This window comes from Podarcis filfolensis (assembly GCF_964270895.1).
Source record: "Podarcis filfolensis genome assembly, chromosome: 8".
NCBI lineage: Eukaryota > Metazoa > Chordata > Lepidosauria > Squamata > Lacertidae > Podarcis > Podarcis filfolensis.
This window is the reverse complement of record NC_139611.1, coordinates 69,348,317-69,373,867: the sequence shown is the minus strand read 5'-3', so window position 1 is coordinate 69,373,867 and position 25,551 is coordinate 69,348,317. Positions and strand designations below refer to the sequence as shown.

Here is a 25,551-nt window from a genome sequence, read left to right as displayed (position 1 = left end):
TTTCCATGCGCTGCTCTGGTTCACCAGAAGCGGCTTAGTCATGCTGGCCACATGACCCGGAAGCTGCATGCCGGCTCCCTCAGCCAGTAAAGCGAGCGCTGCAACCCCAGAGTCGTCTGCAACTGGACCTAATGGTCAGGGGTCCCTTTACCTTTAACAACCCACAACAGTCTTAACATATTACAGTTCCTGGAATTTTTTAAGTTTTAATTTTAGGTAGCCCTGTCTGCTTAAAGTGCTATGATACTGAGAGACTGCACCTGCTGACTCCCAAGAAGAGCATCAGAGCAAGGGGTGACTCCCCTCAACCAGAAAACTTTATGACCTAAGAACTAGGCCTGGCTTTGCTTTTTATTTCCTTCTTCCCAATACTTTTTCCTTTTGCATCATGAATTGCAAGGGGTTGGACTAAATGTCCCTGATGCTCCCTTCTAACACTACCATTCTATGTATTTTAGATGGCATACCTGAAGCCAGAGACTTATTACTAGTTGTAGGAAGCTACTCTGGGAGACTTTTTCATCTGAAGAGCAGGGTGCAAATGCTTAAATTATGATGCTGGGCCCGATATAACAGTGCAGGCCCTGGAACTTGTGTACCAGTAGTATTATTGTTGTTACTCTTGTTATTATTAATAATAGTCTGCCTTTCAAGAAATAGGAAGGCAGTTCACAAACAATTAAAAGCCAACAGCAAAAAAACAACAACAAGAAGAAGACCAATGATAAATAAATAGCTACCTGTAACCAACTAAAGTACATAGTAAAACAGCCACAGTAAAACATCCATCATTGAAATATAAAATAAACCAATTAAAACAATGGGGAGGGGACATCTCTAAAAATGCAAGAGTATCCCTACTGCTGGATCAGAGCAGCTATCCATTTATTTGTTCATAAATAATATTTATATACTGCTAGCTCATATAGAAAACGTCTAAGTGTCGTGCAGAAAATAAGAAATCACGATAAATGTGAGAAAAATTGGTAAGCTGAAAAGTGTCATAAGGGACAGGCCAGTGCTTCAGCAGATCTCAGTATTCAAGCTGAGATATATACGGTTCATCTAGTGCTTAGGATATTCAGGAGCCGAGTTGTTAAGATGAAATACAGAAACTTTGAACCAAGCCCGGTAGCCTGTGGGCAGCCAGTGTAGAGGCTTCCATAACTGTGTTCCATGCTGTCAGCCATTGGCCAGTGTGGTGTAGTGGTTAGAGTGTTGGACTAGAACCTGGAAGACCAGGGTTCAAATCCCCACTTGGCCATGAAGCTCACTGGGTGACCTTGGGCCACTCACGACCACTCAGCCTAGCCTAGCTCATGGGGTCGTAGTGGGAATTAATTGAGGAGGGGGAGAACCATGGATGCCAACCTTGAGTCCTTGGAGGAAAAGGTGAGATATAAATGCAATAAGTTAGGGAATTTGCCTTCCGTCCACTGCATCTGGTCCAGTGTTCTGACTTCACAGTGGCTCAACAGATGCTCACAAGCAGGACATGAGTGAAATGGCTTCTTCCTCTTCCTCCTCCTCCTCAGGAGATGAGTCAGGCAGCTTATGTCCCACCCTGTACTAATTGTCAGACTTTTTAGCAAATTCTAAAACCCTCCAGCAACTTCTCCTTCTGATTATTTTGCCAGTGATCTCCTGTTCTGAAATGGTATCTGTTCCCACCCCCCCTTCGCCCCCACCTCAGTTTTCAGCAGCTGAAATCTCAATTCCAGATGGCGGAACACGTTAAAAATAACAAATCTCCAAGAGCCACAAAACCTGCTGAAATTAACGAACCTCCTTGTGTTAAGCACTGAACAGTTTCCAGATAAAGAAGGGCAAATTCTCAAGTCGCTTTCCCCACCTGCATTGCCTCTCTCCACCTTCGCGGAAAAGACACAGCGGAAGAACATATGAAAAGGCAGGCTGGATTAGGCCAATGGTCCATCTAGTCCGCCATCTTGTTTTCACAATGCCTGACCAGGTGCCTCTGGAAGGCCAGCAAGCAGGATTCAAGCACAAGAGCACTTTCCTGTGGTTTCCAGCAACTGCTCCGACTGCCTCCGAGCACAGCCATCATGACTAGAAGCCACCAACGTCCCTCTCCTCCATGAATCTGTCCAATCCAATGTTAGAAATGGAGATATGTAAGCTAGGATCTAAATGGCACCTTAAGCCTAGGTTATGGGCAGCGCAACAACAGAATGTCTAGGCGTGCTGTTTTATAACAAGAATGCAAAGCTGAAAATGAAGGAACTGCAGCTCAAATATTATGTTCATTTTTCACATGGCCTAATCCTTCCCCTGCCCACCCCCCTAATATTCTTAAGAGGGTCTCTTCTCCTGTCTTCAGTGAGTAGCTGGAAGTGGGGAGGCAGAAAGAGGTCCTCCTTTCCTTCCACTCTGCCATTTCAATCTGAAATCTTAGGCACAGCATTGTGCCCAGAGCTCAGAAACAGCTCGCGCTAATGAAATTCCCTGTCGCAAAATGCACCTAGAACAATGGGAGTTTCGAACACTAGTCCAGTCCTCTTTTAAAGCCATCCAAGTTGGTGTTCTAGTATTATGAGAGAAGGTGAACAACTCTTCTCTGCCCACTTTCTCCATGGCAGGCATGATTTCACAAACTTTCATCCCGTCACCTCTGACTGCCCTTTTCTCTCATCTCTGAAGTCACAAATGCTGCTGCCTTTCCTCATAAAGGGAGTTGCTAGATCCCAGCCTGGCTGTTTTTCAACATGGTATCTGGGTCCCGATCCATAAAATGTCTTTGGGTGTGACCCCACTTGAACCTTGTGCCTCTTGCTACTTTGATCAGCAGGTGCCCTTGGGGACCCCATGAAAGGTATGGATGCATCTAAGGATGTTCAATTCCCCCCCCACTTCCCCCCCATTTTAAGTCCAGTTCTCCACATTTCCACATCAGTTTGCTTCTTCTTTTTTTTAAGAGACCATAAGAAAATTCATCCATGTTTACATTTGTCAGCAGGTTCAGAGGACGACGACCAGGATGGTGGCAGAGTGGTGCCTGGTAGAAGGCAGGAGGCCAACAGTAGGGGGAGCCAGAGCCAATGACAGGCAGAGCAAACTAATTCCCCTTTTGTGGCCATCCTCCTTCCTACAGAGTTCTACAAAGGCAAGCCTCTGAATGCCACTTGCTGGGATCCACAGGTGGGAAAAGTGTTGAAGCATTCAGGTTCTGCTCAGTAGCTTCCTTCCAATGTGGATGGCCTCTGTAAGGTGGAATGCTGGACTAGACAGCTATTGTGTTCTTAAGGGACAGTATCTTGTTGAAGATGGCCATCCGTCATGGATGCTTTTGTGGGAATGTTCAGGGAGGCAGGAGAAGATATATTGTTTATTAATATCCTTCCTAACTTGCACTAGCAAGTTCCTTTACTTAGCAGAGTTTCACATTCCCCTTTTAAACACATAGCGGATAGCTGGTTGCAGGCTTGTGTAAACCTTTTACTATTAAGTTCCTGGTAAGTTCCCTTATACCCCTCGTAAAAGAATAAACACACCACGATCTTGTATAAAGTATAGAAAAGAAGTTTACTCACATTCAGTTCACAGTTGGATCCCTGAAGGCAGACTTAGTTACGAAGTATATACATGTGGGTCTATCCCATATGGGGATAATCTCAGTGTCCTCTGTTGACTGAGAGCCAACAGAGCATCTCTAGCTAGAAAACTGCTCCAATGACAGAGGAAGTCAAAGAGAGTATGTGGGCAGCATGCCTTGTCCTTTGGTTACCTGGACAGGTAAGGTCACGCCCACCTCTAGTCACATGCAAAGGAAGTATGTCCCAGCCTAGGAGGAAACAGGAAGTTCCAACTGGCTGGACCAAACATCCCCTTGCATGTCTACGCTAGGAAAACAAGGGATGTTGTACTTGACTGCTACGTATGCATCACATCCCACAGCTTGAGTTGAGTTTCCTGCATTTCAGAGGCTTGGACTAGAGGACCCTTGGGCTCCCTTCCAACTCTAGGATTCTATGAAGCACATAGGAAGTTACCTTATACCAAGTTGGACCCATTGGCCCATCTAGCTCTGTCTATGTTGATTGGCAACAGCTCTCCAGGGTTTCAGGAAGGGGACATTCCCATCCCTATCTGGAGATACTGGGGTTTGAACCTGCGGCCTCCTGCATTCAGGGCAGAGGCTTTCCCATTGAGCCACAACCCTTCCCTTGCTGAAGTGTACACAACTCGCAGGGCTTTGGCGCTGGGGTCCACTGTTCCCCTGGGACTGAGAGAACCCGCCTTGTCCCTGCCCAGGTAGCAGAGGCACTGCTGATCTTCTGCCTCCACCTGCCCTTTACTTCTTCCAGAGAGAGGCAAGGCACCCCTGAGCTGAAAAGCTGTCATTAAAGCTGGAGAGCCATGGAGGCAAGAGGCAGCACTTAGAAGTCACTGGCAGCCTTGAGTTATTAGACTTTGCTTTATTTGCGGGGCAGGGGGAAATGCTTATCTTCCTAACAGTCCATTATGTTTCATTTGGAGATTCGGTGCAATCAAGGCTTTGGCAATGGGGAATGCATCCTTCTCTCTCTCTCTCTCTCTCTCCCCACCCCACCCTTCCTCTCCTTATCCAAGTTTATCTCCCTATTTCATTACTGCAAGTTGAACTTGCCTGGGTACATCAGCCATGATGAAGTGGATTGCTCGAGTTCTCTGCTGTCCTAGCAGAAAAGAAAAAAGTGGCTGGGTGTGGGGGGGGGGAGAGAAAGGAGAGAGAGGCAGCTGGAGGTTCCTGCTATTTTCAGAGACCTTGGCTGCATGATTTATTCATAAAAAGGCCATTATTTATGCCAAAGAAAGAAGACAGAATGGGTTAGCTTTTTAAGTGCTTATAATGCATTATATGGTACCGTCGTCTGCCAGACATCATTTATAATTGTAGAATCCCTTCACCTCCTTTTCTCCCCCCCCCCCACAACCCGCCAACTCCTGATTTCTTTTTCTTTTTTTTTCTGGTGTGCTTCTCCTTCATATCAGCATGGAAGGTGATAGCAAACTCAGTTAATTAGCAGAAGTTGACAGATGTAGCAAGGAGAGGTAAGGTGAAATATCATTGAAGGAGCTGCTGCTCAGGCACCTAAGTGTGGAGAAAGGCTTCTTCCTGCCCGCCTTGATCTCTCCGGTGCACTGAACTGAAGAAGAAGGAGGAGGAGGAGGAGAAGGAGGGGGTGACGGGGGAAGGCTCAGAAAGGCATTAGCATCATTTGACACACGTCTCCATCCAGAGCTGTGATGGAATTTCCGAATTCTAGCCTCTCCCTCCTCATCTGTCTCCAAGTGGTCTCCCAAGTTTTTTGGATAATGAGATCCAGGAGTTAAGAGAGTTGGAGTAGGACCTCGAAGGCAGGGGTTCAGCTTCCTACTTGACCATTGGGATCACTGGGTGACCTTGGGGAAACCCACTGCATCTCAGCCTAACAGGGTTGTTGTGAGGGTAAAAAGAGGAAGTGGAAGTGAGAGCTGGACCATAAAGAAGGCTGATCGCCGAAGAATTGATGCTTTTGAATTGTGGTGCTGGAGGAGACTCTTGAGAGTCCCATGGACTGCAAGAAGATCAAACCTCTCCATTCTGAAAGAAATCAGCCCTGAGTGCTCACTGGAAGGACAGATCCTGAAGCTGAGGCTCCAATACTTTGGCCACCTCATGAGAAGACAAGACTCCCTGGAAAAGACCCTGATGTTGAGAAAGATGGAGGGCACAAGGAGAAGGGGACGACAGAGGATGAGATGGTTGGACAGTGTTCTCGAAGCTACTAACATGAGTCTGACCAAACTGCGGGAGGCAGTGGAAGACAGGAGTGCCTGGCGTGCTCTGGTCCATGGGGTCACGAACAGTCGGACACGACTAAACGACTAAACAACAACAACAAAAAGAGGAAGGGGAAACCTGCCAGCAGCTCATTGTACCTTATTGTCCCTTTCGCCTTTGTGTGTGTGTGTGTGCATATGTGTGTGTACATACATACATACATACATGCACAGTGCTTTTTCTGGTGGTCCTCAGGGGTCTGCATACCCCTAAACATTTTGTGAATCTAACAGGAGAAGAAACTATTTTTATTTATTTTTTTAAAAAATAGTTTCTTCTCTAGCATGGTGAACCGTCAATTCCGTTGCTACCCCGATGGTGGCCTCATTTCCTGTCATGGTGTTCCTGTCAATGGTGATTTTCTTGAGTCAAAATGAGAGTACCCCTAAAAAATTTTTAAGAAAAAAGCACTACACACACACACCACACACACACACTAAACTGATTTTAGTATTTTAAGTATTTTTATGTTACAGTGACCTGCCCTGGGACCGTATGATGACGGGTAGGCAAGAAATTCAATAACAATACAATAAAAAATAAATATCTTGCTTTAACTCTAGTTTAATTGCTTTTAAACTCTTGTCTTTTGTATGTTTTTAGCTGCTTGTATTTCAGCTGTGCTTTAATTTATGGTAGCTGCCTTTGAGTCCCATTCTGGGACAAAGGTGAGATATAAATAAGAAGAAGAAGAAGAAGAAATAAGTAAGAACACAAGTGCTCTGCCTGGTCAGATCATGGGGACTGTATCCAACCTGATGTCCAAAAACTTCAATGATAGGACTTTTAAGTTCCTTCATTTTAATAGGTTGGTTGGTTGATCAATTTAATTTACATGCTGCTTTCCCACACTGAGCTGTGCCCAAAACAGCTTACAGCAAACATCCAAAACGTCAAAATAGAGAACATTGGATATACAAACATACAAAATTTACAGAGTGTGTCAGTAAATTCAAGATAGCAAAAACTGAAAATCTAATTTAGCAAACAGAGAGAAAATTCAAGATGGCAAAAAAGAATCTCAATCTAGGCTTATGTACATAAATACCAAGGCAAAACCAAAAGTTAACCGACAAAACTGCTGCACTCCAAAGATCCTGGCTTAAATACAGTTCAGAGGAGAGAGGTAGGTGACATGCAGCTGGCTCCCATATCCTTACTCCAGAGGAGGCTGACAACACCTAATGGCGACAGAGAGAGAGAGCAATGATGGTAAGTCTCTTCCCCAGCTTCCTGGAAGTACCAAAACCTGCGGCATTTTTGCTCTGAGTAGCAGAACTTCACCAGAGACCAATCTGTAGAGCCAATTCAGCATGCTAGTCTAACTGTGGGGAACCAGATATTCCTGGAGAATTGCAAATACATCGTGAGGTTAATTGATTCCTGGCATCAAATGCACTGGTCTGATCCCCTTTTAAAAATCACCTAAGCCACATCATGTGACAGAGAGCTCTGAAAGTTAATTCTGCATTGTGTGAGAAGGTACGTTTCTTTGGCCTGAATCTATTGCCAATCAGTTTCATTGGGTGACACTAAGACTCTAAGACGGAAGGAAAATTCTTTTGCAATTTTCTACTCACTTTCTCAGAACTATTCATCATTTTGAACATCTCTGTCGTGTTTCGCCACTTATCCTTTTCTTTAAAAAGTATTTTATTTTATTCATTTTCACTTTTAACATTTGTCACCATACACAAATCACAATCATTTTACAAATAGGATTCTCAGAATTCCCAATCTTCCCCCACCCCTCCTTCCATGGTTTCCCCAGATATTCTTTTCAAACTGCATCATATATTCTCCATATTTTCTTAAATCTCAATTTTTATCACAATTCTCGCTTCATTGCAAGTGTTTTTAAAATCCTGCCAACCTTTTTGGTTGTTTTCAGTGTTCTTTATTAAATTCATTGTCCTCTTGATCTCCGATTTTCCTGGTCATTTTTTCCAATTTTGCATAGTCCATCACCTTTATCAGCCATTCTTCTTTTGTAGGTAAATTGTCCTCCTTCCATCTTTGGGCAAGTAGCATCCGCGTAGCTGTTGATAAGCTTCAGATACTTTAGCCCAGATACTTTAGCAGAGCAGATCTACTGGTCAGGAGAAGGACCAAAGCTTGGGGGCAGAGAGCATGGTTTGCATGACAAAGGTCCCCAGGTGGATCCCCAGCCTCTCTGGGGAAGTCTGGGAAAGACTCCTGCCTGAAGCCCTGGAGAGCCACTGGTAGCCAGTGTAGATCAGGGAAGAGGAACCTAGAACAAAGGAGAAATGGAGAGAAACTGAAATGGAGAGATTCCTTAACCCCTTTTCCAGAGCAGCAGTGCTTATCTAGCTGTTTTGTTTTTTTTAAGTGCACCAAAAATGCTCCTACTCTTAGCAGAAATTACCTGCCATTTGCATGAACATGTTGCTTTTTGCAATGTCCTCAGCTGCCATCCCATGCTCATTTTCCTTGGAGAAGGCCCCATCAAAAAGAATGGAACTTGCTTCTGAATAGAGATGGGAAAACCTGTCAAATTCTCTTTCTCTCAGTTGCTCATTTCCCCATCTTAAGTTCTTCACATTTCCACATTCGTTTGCAATTTTTTAAAAATTAAGTCATTAAAATGCATTAGAATGTTAGTGCAAATTTCTCCCAATATACACATCTTTGTATTTCTCCAATATACACAGTTTTGCAAAGCAAGTTTTCCCGAATATAATGCATTTTTGTACACATGCCTTTTTAGCCACACTTTAGCGTTTTTGTACACGACTTTGCTGGAGAACCTAAATGCAAAATTCAGAGAAGTATGAATTTTGAAGGATGGCTATATTTCAGTCTTCTTCCTCGTGCAAATTTGGTAGGTTTGCCTTTAAATGTGAACGGAATCAAATTCCTCTCTCACACCTACTTCTGAGTAAACGTGCAAAGGACTGTGCAGTTATTTCATTTTGTGAATACTGAGTGCTTCCAATCTCCAGTGCAGAAATGTATTATACCCCAAATTAGGGATGCTATCTCTTTAATGGCCTTTCGCTGTATTGTCAAGGCCTTCCTTTTCAGGATGGTTTTTGTTAAGTGTTTGAATTCCACTGGAAGCTGTTTTAATTGCTTTACTGGGCGCCTTCTGATTATTATTTTAACCTCTTGCACACTGAATTTTGATAGTTTATTTATTTATTTAAATGTTTCTAAACAGCCCTTCATTTAATGGGTTCCCAGTTGGCGTGGAAATATATACTCCCCATACGAAATGCAAATGCAACCAAAACAATGTACTTCACAACTGAGAAGGCAACAAAAGCTAGAGAAACTAGAATGAGATGTGAGCAGCAATCCCATAAGCACTTACCTGTGAGTAGGTCTTATGGAACTCAGTGAGGCTTACTTCTGAGTAGATGGGATTAGGATTGCACTGAGATGAAACATAGCCCTTTAATATGTTTTCTTCCCCCTCAAAAAATCTTCACTTGGGGCCCAAAAGACTGTGGACTGGATCCAGACTTAGACATAGCAATTGAAATCAACAGGACTACAAAGCACCTCTTTGCACTTGAGAGCTCACAAATGGACACAGTGATCATGACACACACCCCTAGCAAAATACAACAGTTTCAGAACTCCGCGTATGCTTCAAGTATTGTTGGATTTTGCTCCCCAATAAAGCAGTAGACACTACTGTGTCATCCAAAGTAAGCAGAGTTGGCAAGTACCATGCCAGTACAGTGGTACCTCGGAAGTCGAACGGAATCCATTCCAGCAGTCCGTTCGACTTCCAAAATGTTCAGAAACCAAGGTGTGGCTTCTGATTGGCTGCAGGAAGTTCCTGCAGCCAATCAGAAGCCGTGGAAGACCTGTCGGAAGTTCGGGTTCCAAAGAAAGTTTGTAAATCGGAACATTCACTTCCGGGGTTGCGGTGTTTGGGACCCAAAACATCTGAGTACCAAGGCATTCGGGATCCAAGGCACAACTGTAATCAATGTGGAACTGAATTGTATTTTTTTTCTCTTTTTTGAGTTATTATGTGCTTGGCCAAATATTAAGAGGGGACATTGGGGCACGTCTGTGAATACAACCACAGGCAGAGTGGTGTATGGGCAGGACAGAACTGGCAATGACAAAGGGGGAATGTCAGATGGTTGGAAACTGATCTCACATCTGGTCCCTTCTTGTCATCCAAGAAGGTTCCAGTTGCCCTGTCAAGGAGAAGAGAGAGCCGGTCACTGGAGCAGCAGCGTGGTTAACTCTGTGCTTCTTGGACATGGGTGTGTGTGTGTGTCTCCTACCCCCAAAATACAGGGGGACCAAAAGGGTTTTGCCTCCCAGAGCTGGTGCCACTGACAGAGTTGCTTTGTATGTGTGTGAACAGATTGAAGGAACTGAAAACTGCAGCATACTGGGCATGCAGCTTCTGTATAAAACTGTGTACAAAGCGTGCAGTGATGCGAACAAAATTTGGAAATACTAATAATAAATAAGCCTGAGCAATGAAGGATTTGTTGGAAAGGAAATGTTTAACCCCAAACATCCGGGGAGAAATTCAGGTGAGGAAAAATTATTCCTAACCATGCAAGTGTCCCTAGAGTTTGGAGGCTGCCCTAAACCCAGGAGAGATGTGCTCTGACACTAAGCCACCTCTGTTCCCTTTTAATATGGCCTCTCTTCTTCTCCCCTCTGTTCCATGAGTGCTTGTTCTTCTAAGGCATAGTGAGCATGTAAGAGACGCCATGAGGAATCCTTTGCAAGGAAATGTGGTTCCCAGGAGGTTTCCCATCTGAAAAATTGACCAGACCCAGATCTGCATGGCTTCAGCAAGGTGGTGGGCATGTTAGGGGATGCTAATATGGTGCCCTCTTCCTAGTGTGGTGTAGTGGTTAAGAGCAGTGGACTCGTAATCTGGTGAACCGGGTTTGCTTCCCCGCTCCTCCACATGCAGCTGCTGGGTGACCTTGGGCTAGTCACACTTCTCTGAAGTCTCTCAGCCTCACTCACCTCACAGAGTGTTTGTTGTGGGGGAGGAAGGGAAAGGAGATTGTTAGCCCTTTGAGACTCCTTAGGGTAGTGATAAAGTGGGATATCAAGTCCAAACTCTTCTTCTTGTTGTTGTTGAAATCCAGCTCCCATCAGCCCTAGCCTGCATGCCCAATGGTCAGGAGTGGTGGGAATTGTGGTCCAACAATATCTGGAGGGCACCACATCAGCTACCCCTGCTTCAGGTCATACCTTGGTGATGCTGGCATTGACTAGAGGAACGTCAGAATGAGCCGTCACTGTACTTGATGCATAAGAGGCAACCGCAAATTGTAGGTGAGATTTCACAGGATCTTAGAGTTGGGAGGGACCCAATGGTCATCTAGCCCAATGCCCTGCAATTCGGGAATCTCAGCCAAAGCCTCCATGACAGGTGTACACTGGCCAGATGCTGTGTAAAGCCCATCTCATATCAGCAACCCCCAAACCCCTGGGGCAAAACCAGGGCTGTCTCTAAGATCTTCCCCCATTCAACAGCTAAAGAGGTGATCAGCTGATTCTTTGATCCTAAGATAAAGAAATAGCAATGTTGAACATGGAAAGTGGTGTAATGCAATCAGCCAGGAGAAGAGAAATCAAAGGCACAACTTGCACGCACACACACACACACACAAATATAAACACACGCATGCACGTGCGCACACAGAGTGCAAACACATTTTCAAGCCAATTAAATTCCCTCTGTAAAAAGCTCTTTCACCCACACTCCCCAGGATCCCAGGGTATCTGTTTCGTTGGCACTTGGTGTATGAATAATTAAAAACTCAACATATGTTAAAAATGCAAACAGTATATGATACTGGTGGGGGGATTGCATGATTACAGAGTTTTCTTGCAAAAAAAGGAAGGAAGGAAAGGGAAACGGGGGGGGGGGAGAATAATTTTCCAACCCCCCCCCCACAGAAAGCTGTTCAGCTGAGAAATCCGTGAGCCGATGCTAACCTCAAAAGGCTGGCGTTGGGCTGGCTTCCCAAACCGGCCACACAGGAGTTAAAGCCATTTGGCAGAGACTAACCCATTAGGCCTAATAATTATGAAATTATAGAGGTACTCAGGTGACTGTTAATTTCACACATACTGTTCGGCTCGGTGGCTAATGAGGGCCTGAAGAACTCAAGTGCCTCATCTTTCTTGTTGAATGGTGACCTGCAATTAATGAGCTTCTGCAAGAAAAGGCAGTATTTTGCACTTGGGGCTAATAAGATGGCTTTTGTGAGGCAGCATTGTGATACCGGGAGCTTTAGAATGAAGATTAAGAACTTTCTCCCCTTTATTTATTTATGAGCGGCACAGAGTCCCAGGGACCGCACATGGCGAGAAGCAGCCCCGGTGTGTGTGAGTCTTGGAGCAAACTCGAGAGCTCGCTTGCTCCAAGGCAGAGGCAAGAAAGAACCTCTGTCTCCTAGGCTGAGGAGGGAGCCAGCAGGAAATCGCAGGGAAACAATCTCTCTCCCTCTCTCTCTCTCTCTCTCTCTCTCTCTCTCTCTCTCTCTCTCTCCATCAGGCAGGGATCTGGGGTGAGGTGGGGAGGGAAAGAGAGAAAAGGTTGAGGAGAAAAAGCAAGGGAATTGTTCATCTGTGACTAATCAGCTTCTCGTGCCCACAATGCCAGGTCTGTGCTGATGGCAATGGTATGGATGTTGACATGTGGAGTGGACGAGCAGGATCGTGCTTGCAGGATCCCTCAAACTTTCCTTTCCATGCTTTAGGCACAGTGTGCATGACCTATACCCTCAACATGCTCTGTACCCACCATCTGCTCCTTACAAATATTTGGGGGTACGGATCACACCAGCAGAGCCGTTGCATGTCCAACTTGTGCCCACATTGGCTCTGTGCTGAGAAGTCAGGGCTGGCATCGGCACCCAGCATCCATGGGCAGTTGCCAAGGCCTAAGGCTCTCGCCAGGCACCATAGGAGGATAGGGAGTTGCCTTACAATGAACCAAAACATCCCATCTTGTGGTCAGTGTTGCCTACCCTGGGTGGCAGTGGCTCTCCAGGGTTTCAGGCGGGGAACATTCTGAGATCTACCAGGAGATGCCAGGGACTGAACCTGAGAATTATGGGAATTTGAATTTTCCACAACATCCCAGAGCATCGGCCTGAGATAGCACCACTTGGGGTGTGTGATGGGAAACCTAAAACACCACCTATCTGGTGTCGATTGGAAAAATGCTGCCACCACAAAATAGAAGGGGCATGTCCACAGGAGGATGGTCAAGGTCAACAGAAGCCCTGAGAAGTGTTGAGATTTCCATTCCACCTTAAGGAGCAGACATGGAACTGTTGCGTGTCACATGTCTGTTTACATTCCAGCACAGTTTGCTGGGAACTTCCCTTGTGTGTATAGCTTTTGTTTTTCTCTGTCTCTCTGAGAAGACGGAGAGAGAGGCGACATGTTTCTTTGTCCTGATATACGATTAATAAATCCGTAGTTGTAGTATGCTTCCACAAGCCTCACGCCTATTCTGTGTGCACAGTTTGCTCTGCTGAAATAGTGTGCCCTGGCTTTGAGGCCCGGGTCGCTGATTTACATCGGACCAGAGGCCGATGGGTCTTCGCAGCGGGACGACTGGCAGGAGACGGTCCAGCTGAAGGTCAGGCACCAGAGGCAATCTTCTTCCACCATCCATGGTTTTTTGTTTTTGTTTTTTTAAATAAATCTCCCAACAATTCTTGTCTGCACACATAATCTGGGTTGATTTTAGCTCTTTGCATCCAGTGCGTAGGCGTAGGTTGACTTCTAATCCAGAATTTCATAATTCTGTAGGACTTAATGTGTGTCTCTTGTTTGCACCCGTTAGTCAGGGGTGCTGATCTGCCTACCCACCACCCTGGGGCAGCGGCAGAGAGAGGGGTGGGGGTGGGCAGAGGAAGAGAAAAGGAGAGCTCTGTTTGCTAACAGAAAAGGAGAAGTGTCATATCAGAACGTCTCGGTGAGTTAATGTGCAGTGAGGGGCACTCGCAGCCTGTCACAAGCTGGCATGCAGCCTCCCATGCGCATCCTTCTGTTGCTCGGCCTTTTTATATTTAAAGTCAATCATGCGGCATTGCAGGAGGCTTCCTTCAGAAATGATGGGAAGGAGGAGAAGGCGGTGCAATATACCTGACAGAGCTGCTGAGGCTCTCTACACACTGCAAATTGGTGATGGCCTTGGACATCCAGGAGGCAGGGAACCATAGAAACGTAGATTTGGAAGGGATCCCAAGGGTCATCTGGTCCAACCCCCTGCAATGCAGGGATCTCAGCTAAAGCAACCATGACAGATGGCCATCCAAGCTCTGCTTAAAAAACCTCCAAGGAAGGAGAGTCCACCGCCGCCTGAGGGAGACCGTTCCATTTGCCCCAGTGGACCCGCCACCACTGCCTCTAGTGGGACGCCAGTGGCGCTGTGATCTAAACCACAGAGCCTAGGGCTTGCTGATCGGAAGGTTGGTGGTTCAAATCCCCACGACGGGGTGAGCTCCCATTGTTCAGTCCCAGCTCCTGCCAACCTAGCAGTTCGAAAGCACGTCAAGGTGCAAGTAGATAAATAGGTACCACTCTGGCGGGAAGGTAAACGGCATTTCCGTGCACTGCTCTGGTTCGCCAGAAGCAGCTTAGTCAAGCTGCCCACATGACCTGGAAGCTGTGTGTGGACAAACGCCGGCTCCCTTGGCCAGTAAAGTGAGATGAGCGCCGCAACCCCAGAGTTGTCTGCGACTGGACTTAATGGTCAGGGGTCCCTTTACCTTTTACTGCTGCCTCTGCCTCCTGGTTGTTTGCCCCTAGACTTACTGATCACCAAGAACATGCATTTCCTGAATTTGACTTAAATTCCCAACACCAGTTACACATAGGGAGCCAGAAGTCCCCCACTTCTGCCTGTCCCAAAGGGAATATGCCTACCAAGATTTGGGCTGGGAGTTTAGCGAGGAAGACAGAGGGAGATGCCCTGCTGCCCATCAAAGCCATGCATGTGGAGCCTTCCTGGAAGTACCACGAACCGATGTCCACCAAGGCTACAGGCTCCACTGTCCGGGACTGTTCATCACTTTTGCTGGGGGTCCCAAGAAAATCCACCATAGCTGAAGAAACACATCAATTTTCCCATTATCACAAACACGTATAGAGATGCACAAGATTCCTTTGGAATTGCAGCGGAACTTTGCATATACATATCTCAAGGCAGAAAGAGATGATTTAGCAGAGTCAGGAGACTTCAAGATGTTTTAACTTTTTTTCTTCTTCTAGAGAAGGAAAGATTGACTTGTCTGGCAGCCAGGAACGAGCGAAGGAAGCAGCAGGAACCAAACAAAAGGCTGAGCAGTGAAAAAGGCATGCTAGCAGCTACCAATTCACACCTGTTAACTGCTGAGTGCTACTCCGGGAGTGCCATTTAAATGAACTTTCCCCCAAGCAGGTGTGCCGTTTATCCATTGTTTAGAGCCACCGAAATGCAGCCTTCACATCTCTCCTTGGCAACTTTCCCAAGGAAGTGGACGTGTCGAGTTTCAACAGCTATAGAACTGGGAAAAGGCTTTTTCCTAGAAACATTTGCAGGCACAGATGTGTGAGGCAGGTAAGCCACATAGTAGTCTTCTACAACCTTTGGTCCGCAGATGTTGTTGGACTACAACCACCATCATCCACAGCCAGCTGATCCAATGGTCAAGGATGATAGGAGTTGTAGTCCAACAACATCCTGGCACCCAGGTTGATTAACGCTGCTATATACCACAGCAAGAAAGCAGCCAAAGAAACAACTAGGCAGGACCAGCCCACGTTTCAGAGGTCCCTGGCAAAGGGACCTCTTGTAGACTCACTTCCCCATCTGTGGGCTTCCTCTTTCCTTGGTTTCACCTGGTGGCAACTGCAGGGGTCAAAACTGCTTTGATCAGTGCAAGTGGCTTCATCTGGGAGCATGTGCTTTGCTCTGGCTATACTTTAGGTCACTGTAGGAAATTCCAATAGTGGCTTCCTGGTCAGAGTCTGGTGCTGGCCAGAGTCTAGGATTGGCATTAAGGCCAGGCCCTGCCAGAATTTCAGGACCCAGGCAGCTGTCCAAGCGTACCTCGTGCTAACTCCTGTTCTTTGTGGTTCCTCGCTGAAAGTGCCACTTTCAATGAGGGATCAGCACTCAACATGACTTTAGAAATTACTCGAGATCATCACAGGTCAGGAATGTGGCATGACAGCAATGAAAAATAGGGAAAGGTTAAAAGGAGGTATCATTCTGGAAAAGAACACACCAGAGAATACTGTTTTAGTGAGAGTGTCCTGAACATGTCAGTACCAAGCAAATGTGCTTATAAGTAAATAGCATGTGTTTTATGACTCCGGCTATAGAATACAATTTCTTAAGTTCCCACAGGAGTTTCCTGTCTACTCCAAGGTGCGGTATAAACTCCTTGTCCTTAGGGATGTGGGAAAAATTCAATCCACTTTGCATTTGAAAGTGAATTTACCAAATCTGTACTCTCCAAAACAGCATGCAAACTGAAAAACAGCCGTCCTTTGAAAACCCCACTTCTCTTAATTTTTCACTGCAGCTCTAAAGCCAAGTAAGGGTGTACCTCTGGTTACGAATGCTTCAGGTTACGAGCTCCGCTCATCCGGAAGTAGCTGCTCCTGGTTGCGAACTTTGCCCCAGGATGCGAACAGAAACTGTGCGCCAGAGACACGCATGCAGCAGGAGGCCGCATTAGTGAAAGCGCGCCTCAGGATAAGAACAGTTTCAGCTTAAGAACGGACTTCCGGAATGAATTAAGTTCGTAACCAGAGGTATCACTGTACAAGAATGCATGTATTAGTGAAAATAGCTTTTAAAAAGTGATATTTATTTATTTAATACAACTGACACACGGCTTGATTGTAAAAAACCTCAAAGCAGTTTGCAAGCTATATACAGGGGAATTTTTTTCTCAAAATTGTGTATCTGGGGGGGGGGGGGGGATATGTACCTGCCAGGAGAAATTTGCAATTAAATGCTGCTAAACGTTCACAAGGCTTTTTAAAAACAACAACACGCAAAAAGATTTTGGAAAGAGGGAGAATGGAGCTTAAACCCGGAAAACTGAAACCGAAATTGACAGATCCACCCATCCCTCCATTGTCTTGCCCACTCCGACCTATTTTTTAAAGAAAGTATTTTCCGGTATTGGTTCTATTTTGCAAAACACCTGGTTGCTTCATGTAGGGAAGACAGTCTTTCAGTGGTTTAGTAATAAGAGTAAATAAATATACAACGGTTTCATGTCCAACTCTCTGCGCCGGGGTCTATTTTTCATTCAATAGTAACTGCCCGCCCCCCCCAGCTCCAGTGTTTCATTTTCGTCAGGCAAACCCTAGACAATGGGTAGACTGGAGTTTGCCTCGATCCACATTCATCACTCTGGACAATCCCTTTGCCCTCCCACACTTATCTGCAGCCTTTAACATTTATAACCACTTCCCATTCATTTCCAAATTGCCACACACGTCGCAGGCTTCTGTTGCGAAGGGTGGCGGTGTTGTGGGGATTGCCTTGCCAACTATTCCCAGATATCCTAGGCCTAGGGAATGTGGGCGGCATGGGGGGAGGGGAGGGGAATGGCTGCTCTCGGATCGGGGCCCCTTTGCAGCTGGGAGGCACACGTGGGAAGGAATAGGGAATTGAAAAGAGCCAGGGGGCCTCTGCATGCCCCCTGTGTCCTATAGCAGAACACATGGTGCCTATTAGGAAGCTTTCAGGAGAAGTTTGATCGATGGGGAAAGGCAGCCTAACTGACTATCAAAGCATGCATACTATGTGTGAACCAGACACCAATTAGTGATGCCTTTTTAAAGGCTGCCTTGTTAAGGAGGGGAGAGGGGGGGCGAGAGAAAGAATGAAATTGGCCAGGAAACACGGAGCTATTTAACCTTAATTAGAAGGAAGGTGTGGGTTTTGTGAAAAAGCCATATCTGAAAAGGATTTCTCTCTCTCTCTGCCTCCCCCTTTCCCCCTTTCTTCCCTGGGTATAAAGAGATCCTGCCTGCTTGTTATAGACTTGTTATACTTTATAAGAATGGGCAGGAGGCTAACTCGTCGAAAATGCCTTTTATGCCCCTTGAATGTGTGGCTTCCTTATTACAGCCCGCCACTCTGCCAGGGATGGCGGCTGGAGAGGAGAGGAGCGAGTTGCGCTGCCAACTGGCTATAAATTTCATGAACATCATAAATGTAAGTGCTTTCTGGAGAGCTATACAGATTGCACATAAAAGTCCCCCTTCTGTCCCTGTAAAACGGAAAAGAGGGCTTTCTTGGCAAATTAAAAATTGTGGATGGTATTCAACGCCAGGCAAAGGGAAGTTGGGGGGGGGGAGCAGCGCCCCCTCTCAACAGATTTTGTGCCGCAAGGGGAGGGGGCTCCTGGTGGCCTTGCCATTCCCAAACCATAGTCCCTGACGCAGGAGAATCCAACTGTGCCACAAGCCAGGCTCCAGGATGGTGCCAAAGTGTCCAGATTACTGCAGATGCTCCCACATTACCTCCCCAGAGAGATTAGATTGGATCCCTGTTTGTTATTCTTCCACTGGCAGGCTAAGACTTATCCTGTTCAGACAGGTCTTTGGAAACCAAGAAACAGATGATGCTGGTCACTGGGCTGCTGTCAGGGCAAAATGTATCTCAACTGCTGGTCCTAAGTGTGTTTTGATGTGTTTCCACTATACCTTTAACCAGTTTATTTGTATTTTGGAAGGAGGCTGCCTTCAATCCCAATTTGGGAGAAAGGCGGAATGTAGACACATTTGATGATGATCACGATGCTTTGCATGGAGAAGGTCTCTGGTTCATTCTCAGGCAGCTTGCTAAGTTCTTCTTTCATGCGAGGGGCCATAGCTCCGTCGTACAGCACATACTTTCCATGCACAAGGTAGTCCTCAGCATCTCCAGTCAGGGTTACAAAAAAAGATTCCTGCCTGAAACCCCGGAGAACCACCACCTACCAATGTAGATTGGAGGTGTGGAACCAATGGCCTTCCGGATGTCATTGAGACTCCAGCTTCCATCAGTCCCATCCAACATGGCCAATGGTGGCTATTGTGGTCCAACAGTCTTAGAAGCACCACAGATTCCTACGCCCCACTGTGCTAGATGGACAAGTGCTTTAACTTTGTATGAGACAGTTTCATATATTCACGTGTGGGTATCTGATTCCACAAATGCTCAATGCCTTTACTCCTGCATATCAGTATAGTGGTACCTCAGGTTAAGTACTTAATTCGTTCCGGAGGTCTGTTCTTAACCTGAAACTGTTCTTAACCTGAAGCACCACTTTAGCTAATGGGGCCTCCTGCTGCCACCGCGCTGCCGGAGCCCGATTTCTGTTCTTATCCTGAAGCAAAGTTCTTAACCTGAAGCACTATTTCTGGGTTAGCAGAGTCTGTAACCTGAAGCGTATGTAACCTGAAGCGTATGTAACCCGAGGTACCACTGTAATCCTAGATAGATAGATAGATATAGATAGATAGATAGAGAGAGAGATAGATGATAGATAGATAGATGATAGATAGATAGATATAGATAGATAGAAGATGATAGAAAAAGATAGATGATAGATAGATAGATAGATAGATGATAGATAGATAGATAGATAGATGATAGATAGATAGATAGATAGATAGATAGATAGATAGATAGATAGATGATAGATAGAAAGGAAGGAAGGAAGGAAGGAAGGAAGGAAGGAAGGAAGGAAAGGGAAGCCATCCTATGGGTGACATGGTTGGAAATGTTAGGAATTTAGTGCTTTGGAAAAACTGGCCTTCAGTCTGACCTTTTGCAGAGCAGAGTTCTGAGGGATTCTTGCAAAGGAAGGGATTTCAGGGTAGCAGAACATGCATGCTTCAGGAGCTCATTAGCCCTTCTCTGACTGCATACCATCAGGGCAGCCTCATGGGCTCCTTTTGGCCTTTAAGCCTTAAGAAAAGATTCCAAAAGAAACACACATGAGTCATCATTGTTATGAATACCTTTTTCTTCCATAATGGAGTTCAAGGCAGTGTACCTGGTGTCTGCAGAAAAGAGAGGAACCAATCAGCTCGTTTCCATTCTGCGTCACTTTCACATTTTAATTCCGATTCTTTACTTGCATTTATATCTCGTCTTTCCTCCAAGAAGCTGAAGGCAGAGTACATAGCTCTCCTCCCACCCATTTTGTCACCAAAGGTATCTTAGGAGGAGAGTGTGTGACTGGACCGAGATCAGATGAACAGATACAGTGAAGGCGATGAAGGTCCTGTGTGAGTGCCTGGAGGAGGTTGGAGGATGGATGGCGGCTAATGGATTGAGGTTGAATCCTGACAAGACAGAAGTACTGTTCTTGGGGGACAGGGGGCGGGCAGGTGTGCGGGACTCCCTGGTCCTGAATGGGGTAACTGTGCCTCTGAAGGAGCAGGTGCACAGCCTGGGAATCATTTTGGACTCACAGTTGTCATGGAGATGCAGGTTAATTCTGTATTCAGGGCAGCTGTCTACCAGCTCCATCTGGTACGCAGGCTGAGACCCTACCTGCCCGCAGACTGTCTCACCAGAGTGGTGCATGCTCTAGTTATCTCCCGCTTGGACTACTGCAATGCGCTCTACGTGAGGCTACCTTTGAAGGTGACTCGGAAACTGCAATTAATCCAGAATGCAGCAGCTAGACTGGTGACTGGGAGTGGCCACCGAGACCACATAACACCAGTCTTGAAAGACCTACATTGGCTCCCAGTACACTTCTGAGCACAATTCAAAGTGTTGGTGTTGACCTTTAAAGCCCTAAATGGCCTCGGCCCAGTATACCTGAAGGAGCGTCTTCACCCCCATCATTAAGCCCAGACATTGAGATCCAGCGCCGAGGGCCTTCTGGTGGTTCCCTCACTGTGAGAAGCAAAGTTACAGGGAACTAGGCAGAGGGCCTTCTCGGTAGTGGCACCCGCCCTGTGGAATGCCCTCCCATCAGATGTCAAAGAAATAAACAACTATTTGACGTTTAGAAGACATCTGAAGGCAGTCCTGTTTAGGAAAGTTTTTAATGTCTTTTTAATCTTTTGTTGGAAGCTGCCCAGAGTGGCTGGGGAAACCCAGCCAGATGGGCAGGGTAGAAATAATAATTTATTATAATATTATTATGCAAGAATAAAGAACAACAACAACCTGGACCTTTCTCCATGCAAAAGATGTGATCTGCTGCCTGCCTAACCCCTTGGCTCGCCAATAAGGTTCACACCATAAAAAAGGCACACCATACATTTAAAGTGCATGGTTTGCCCCAAAGAATCTGGGAGCTGTATTTAACCCTCTCACAGAACTACAACCCCTAGAATCCTTAACAAACTATAGTTTGCCCTGTAATATCTTGATGAAGTGAGTTACTTATTTATGTTGAAGATTGTGATAAATGAGTGGTTCAACATGCCGCCTCCCGCACCTTCCAGGCTAGTAATGCACACCACTGCTAGAAAGCACTCATAGAAACCACACAGGCCTCCCTAGCAGAATGTGACACATCAGCAGCAAAGCAGCATTAGTGAGAATGTCAGGGCACATCCATTGTAGGAGACTGAAACCGCCACGGTCCGCTCATGCCGGTAGCCCCTGGGCAGCTTGCTAAGAACAATTGATGCCGGATGCTGGAGACCCAATAGATCTGCGTCTCTGACAAGTGGCCTGACACGCTGACCCCTCTCTCACAAAGGCTGACAGCCCTGGGATCTCGCTCTCCATCTCCGCTCGCCTTGACAGCTCAGGATGGATGTAATTGCCCTTGCCATGCTTGTTAGGATCTCTGCCTCCACCTGTTAGTACTCATTCAAGCCCATTCACTCAAACCACTTGTGGCTGGGCTTTGTTGATACAAGCACATTTGGCTGCCGCGAGAGCTTGAAAGAGACGAGGCCTTGGGAAAGCCTCTCCAGGGACAGTGATGCAAACCAGGTTCCCCTGCCCAACGCTGATTGACTGCAATAGAACAACAACGGTAGCAACAAAAGAACCATTTTTTCCGGAACTGGCTCCACATTCAGAAAGAAACCAGCTGGGTCAGGCCAAAGGTTTATGTTGTCTGGCTTCCTGCCTTCCACAGTGGCCAACCACAGATGCTCCCACGAGCAAGGCAGGAGGGCAAGAGCTGGTGCCACATTGAACCGATAGTATATGCCTTGCTAGAAGCCGCAGGAGGGAAGAGTGCCCTTGTGTTTGGATCCTGTTTGTGGGTTATACATCTGGGCGGCCACTGTGAGAACAGGATGCTCAAGGGACTATGCTAACTTTCTGTTTCATCATCCCAGCCATGTTGGAATCCCTTGCAGATGACTGCAGCACCAGGAGACAGTCAGGTCTTGTGTCCTCAGCAGTGACCAGAGGAGGAATGACCACTGGGAGTAGTGCAGAGAGAAGAAATGCCAGGGTGGATCTGCAGCAGCACAACCAGACGCCTTCATCTGCCCCAGCTGCAGCAAAACATGTCTCTCCCATATCAGTCTCTACAGCCACAGCAGGTGCTGCAACCTTCCAACAGTTTGATTTCACCCCCAAAAGGTGCACCTTTCCATTGTCTCCCCAGATAGACTGATGCCAACAATTCAGTTCCATTCATAAGAAAGGACGTAGCTCATTGGCAGAGCATCTGTTTCGCATACAGAACCCCCCAGGTTCAATCCTTGACATCTCTAGGTAGCACTGGGAATAGCGCCATTCTGAAATCCCCGAGTGCTCCTGCCAGTCAGTGCAGACCATATGTGCTAGATGGACCAATGGTCTGACATGGTATAAGACAGATCCCTATGTTCATCAGATGACCCTGGATCCCAGTATTATGAATGGAAAACTTATCCTCATCCACTTTCTACAGACCATGCATAATTCTAGCAAACGTGTATCCTGACTCCCCTTAGACCTTCAAGAAATCACTACCAGTAGTCGTTCTTCTGTTCTTTTCTTTGAGGTGGTCTTTCACGTCCTAAGGCATCAGCAGTGTCAGGAAGCCTGGACTAACACCGCGTGTCGAGACTGATTTTTATCGTTTTCTCGTATTCTGGACCAGGATGCTCCTTCCGAGCCATTTACAACCTGACAGGTAGATATTATGCATTTCCTGAATTAGATATTTGCCCAACAGACCATAACCACAGTGACAGGGCTCCCAGAGCTACTCAGGCAGATGGAAAGAGTCCAAACAAGCTCAATCTGCATGCAGAGGGCCACAGGGTTGTTGTTTTAAAAAAAATCTGGGATATTTTATAGTTTGGGAAAGGAAGAAGGTGAAGGAAAGCAAGAATACCAATGCTGCTAATTGGGAAGATGAGTGCTTTTCCCATGGGAGGAGATCCCCTTATTAGCGATTTACCTATAGGGTAAATGATAGCCATAAGCCATTACATAACCTCTTGGCTAGGAGGGTCTCATTAAACAGGCGAGTTGAGGATTTTTACTGCCAGGTAAATGCTGCGCATTCAAAAGCCTTGCATTCTTTTCCCACACACATTATCCTGACCCACTTTCAATTTAGGGAATCATATTCTGACAGCTGCAATTCCTTCTGCCATTCCAGCCAGTTCTATAAACCATTAGCAAGCAAGGCTCCGCATGATACCCTGGCTGCCTCATCGCAGTTACTGCTCTGACCCACTGTGCAGGGTTTGGGGGATTTCCGTCTCCAGGATCCTGCACCCTAACACATCAGTTCCAGCAACAATGGCACATACACCTACTTCCAGTCCCATGACTGGTCCAATACATTATGGTGTCTGGCTGTCATGGGGTGGTTGGACACAGAGGAATGGTGGGAGGAAACAGCTGGTGAACCGCCAAGGGAAGAAGGCTCAGAGCCCGGGGATTGGTGGTGGGACAATTATGAGCAGTCAGAGGGAGAAGGCTGGGAGGAACAAGTGTCAGAAGCTGAGGAGCTAACAGGGCTTGGTGAGCTGGAGGAGTCTGGGGCAGAGAGCAGTCCAGAATCAGAGGCAGTAGCTGAAGCAGGAGAGGCCAAGAGGCAGTGGATGAGTCAGGTTGGTGAAGAGGCACAGGTATCTCCTCCTCCTGCTGCGACAAGCCCCCCTCCCCGCAGTCTCCCGGAACCATGAGAGGCATGAAAAGAGCAGAGGAGAAGTTAGCTTCGCACAAGCACAGTCTCTGATTGTCTGGGAAAATCCCCGGAGAGGAGGGGAATTAGGCAGCTGTGAGGAAGTGGGGACCTTCAGTCTCAGCAACTGCTTCTTGGAGGCAACACCTATCAGAGAGATGAGTTGCTCTACTCATTAGGCCTGGCACTCCAGTGCAGATCCTGTTTTTGTAGTAAGGAGTTAGCCCCAATTTGCTCAGTGGGATTTGCTGCTGGCTCGCTCCTGTCACTGACATGAAGAAGCCAATGGGACTGGCAGTTAAATCTTTATTGCTGATTTATTTATTTCATATATACCGCTTAAAGACAATGAGCCCCAAAAAGAGGAAGCAGGAGGGGCGTTGAAACTATGCGTTGACATTGAGCATGTTCTGGACAGGAGACTGAGCAGGTACACAGGTTATCTGGCCACAGTCTCCCCCACTATGGTGAGATGTATTGGGTTTTTATCTGAATCAGATATGTGGAACCTTCCTTGACCCAAGAGCTGCATTCCACTCTGGACACTTTCTGGGGGCCGCACAACAGTGGTGGGTGTGACCAAGAGGAGAGCAATGAATGCACATGTTACCTTTGTGCCACAGACCAGTTTCTACTGCATACACCCCTCCCTTTCCTCCAAGCAAGCAAGAGATGTGATCAAAGTTACGTAACTGCTAGAAAAAGCACAAGGAAGATGTGAAGCAAGGCCACTGAGGGGCATGGCCTGGTCAGAGGGGTGTGGCCAGAGGTGACTGTTGCTCATTGATGGTGTGGAAGGCAGAGAGGCTAATGGCAGGTGGAGCCAGAGCCAATGAGCTCCATCCTCCTCCCTGTTGAGTTCTGCAAGGGCAACATCAAGGCCAATGAGGAGGAAGCAGACAGTTGGTTCCACCCCCTTAACTGGATGGAAGTAAGAAGGTAGGCACATGGGGGCTAGTCCAAGTGTGTCCCGTTTGCCCTTCTAGGGCAGCCACCACTGGGTATGCTTGGGGAGAGTGTGTGGCCTGAGGAACATCCCACAGCCCAAATAGAGAAGCCTGGGTGGAGTAGGGTTGCCAGGTCAGGAGCATCCCAGACCCCAAGATTTCAGGGTCCAAACCTGAAACCTGGGGGAGGGGCAGTATCTGTTGATGTCACACTGTGGGTATTGGAGACGGAGGTTGATTGGGAGAGGGGAGCGTAGTATGGCAGACCTCCCAATCAGAGTGTCTATGCAGCCTGTTCCTGCTGGCTTGAAGAATGCATGCACATTGTTATTATTATTCAAGCCCTTCACCTGCTACCTGGAAGGGGCCATAGTCACTGTTTCTAAATTTGCATCTTGACATATAAAGTGGTGCATGCATATTTTATGCAAGTCTGTGTCCACTTGTGTGTGTGTGTCTGTCTGTGATGCAATTCCGTCTCTAGCCTCGCTGGCTCTGAGCACCGCGCACCACTCCTGTAACATTATCTGCCGACAGTTCCTGCGCATGGATGATTTCCCCCCCTTCCCTCTTGGGTTGCTGAGTAGCCAGCAGAGACTCCGGTACCTGCAGTGGCGGAAGCTGAGCAAGCCTCCTCTCTCTTCCCCTCTTTCCCTCCCTCCCTCCCTCCTCTCCTTCCCCTCTTGCAAAGAGCTCA

At 46.7% G+C, this 25,551-nt stretch overlaps 1 long non-coding RNA gene across 1 annotated transcript in view; it reads left to right on the top strand.

Annotated features, from left to right (window-relative positions):
- The window catches only part of LOC310769239, a 526,120-nt gene that overhangs the window by 375,403 nt on the left and 125,166 nt on the right, over positions 1-25,551 (top strand). Inside the window, exon 2 of the long non-coding RNA XR_014551562.1 lies at positions 20,314-20,555. This is a non-coding gene — a long non-coding RNA (uncharacterized lncRNA). The remainder of the gene's footprint in view (positions 1-20,313; positions 20,556-25,551) is intronic.